The 1,298-nt window shown below is 49.5% G+C and overlaps 1 protein-coding gene across 2 annotated transcripts in view; it reads left to right on the top strand.

Moving 5' to 3' along the window:
- Positions 1 to 401: 401 nt before the first annotated feature.
- The window catches only part of LOC101859616, a 59,695-nt gene continuing 58,798 nt past the window's right edge, over positions 402 to 1,298 (top strand). The window contains exon 1 of one of the 2 annotated variants that reach the window (XM_035971250.1): positions 402 to 722. The gene's annotated coding sequence lies outside the window, so the exon portion shown is untranslated. The remainder of the gene's footprint in view (positions 723 to 1,298) is intronic. The other variant, XM_005090366.3, reaches the window with a different exon arrangement.

The following is a 1,298-nucleotide window of genomic DNA, read 5'->3' as shown; positions in this document are numbered from 1 at the left end:
TGCACCCCACCCCCCTCACTCTGTCTCCCCCTCCCTCCCCTACCCGTTTCTCCCATTTTACGATAATGACAGGCAGCAAGGCGAGCCAAGCACTCCATCAGTCCAAGACAGTTTCGCATTTTATGTTTGTCTATGCATCCGGACTGGCGCTTAGCCCACGCGTTCAGGGCACTGCGGGGGTGGATATCGGAGAAAAGAGCAAGAAAAAGAAAAGCAACAAGAAAAAGAAACCCAAAAACAAAACAAAACACAAAAAAACGCAACTGGCCGCCAGGATTCCGGCGCTGGTGAGGGAGGACAGACAGACGGCGAGAGTGAGTACGTTCGCGTGCGTGCGTGCGTGCGTGTGTCTGGCTGGGTCTCTGCCCGCCTGCCTGCCTGCCTGCTTCTCTGCCAGCCATCTTCCTTCCATCTCTTCCTTCCCCTCCAACACCAACACAAACACCACAAACGCTCACTCACTCACTCACCCACTCCGTCTCTCCGCGTGTCCTGCTCTGGCTCAAGCCGCCTCGGTCCGAGAGAGATACACATGGACTGTGGTCGTCTCCCCCCTCGCGCACAGGAGTAATGGGCCATCTACCACCGAGGAGGTGCAGGTGGTAGGGAGTGAGTGGAAGGCAGGGAGTCGCGCTTGAGAGACGATGGGCAGCACTGCCAGAGGAAGACCGCCGCTATTTTGTCTCGGCTTGTTGTTTCAGGATGGTTCGTAATGACGTGAGGTGGGCCCCATTGTAGTAAACTGTGCTTCCTTGTCTGTTGCTTGTTTCCTTTGTCAGTTTGGTTTCTTTTTTTTAAACGTAGATGTTTTACATCCCCTTCGACACAAGTTAGATATTTTAGGTGGCTGGTTTTGACTCTGCCTATCAGGACCAGCCCGGGCTGAGAGGGATACAGTGCTCAAAGAGAAGAATCGAGATACTCAATATAAATCCCCCTCCCCTAGAAAAAACAAAACAAAACAAAACAAAAAACCCCAGCAAAAAAAAAAGAAAAAAAGGAACAACAACACGCGGATCAAACTCAGGTCTTTAGCCTGCGATGTCGAAGAGCTTAACTCTTACAACGTAGAAACCGCTCGTCACTTTGTGCACCCTTACAAGGTGTAGCCAAATGTTGTAAGTTCTGAGAACTTGTTTTTTTAGACAAAATTTGATAACTCATACTCAGAATCTTGTGTTTCGCGCGCTCATATGACCTTATGCGGTTGCGAGCGCCGTAAAACGATTACAAAACTAAAGTAAACATAACATATACAGAAGGGGCGTTTGAACGAAGAGGAGATTTATTTCACTAGC

This window comes from Aplysia californica, unplaced genomic scaffold (genome assembly GCF_000002075.1).
Source record: "Aplysia californica isolate F4 #8 unplaced genomic scaffold, AplCal3.0 scaffold00016, whole genome shotgun sequence".
In the NCBI taxonomy this organism is placed as follows: domain Eukaryota; kingdom Metazoa; phylum Mollusca; class Gastropoda; order Aplysiida; family Aplysiidae; genus Aplysia; species Aplysia californica.
The sequence above is the reverse complement of the archived record's forward strand: the minus strand, read 5'-3'. Positions and strand labels throughout refer to the sequence as shown.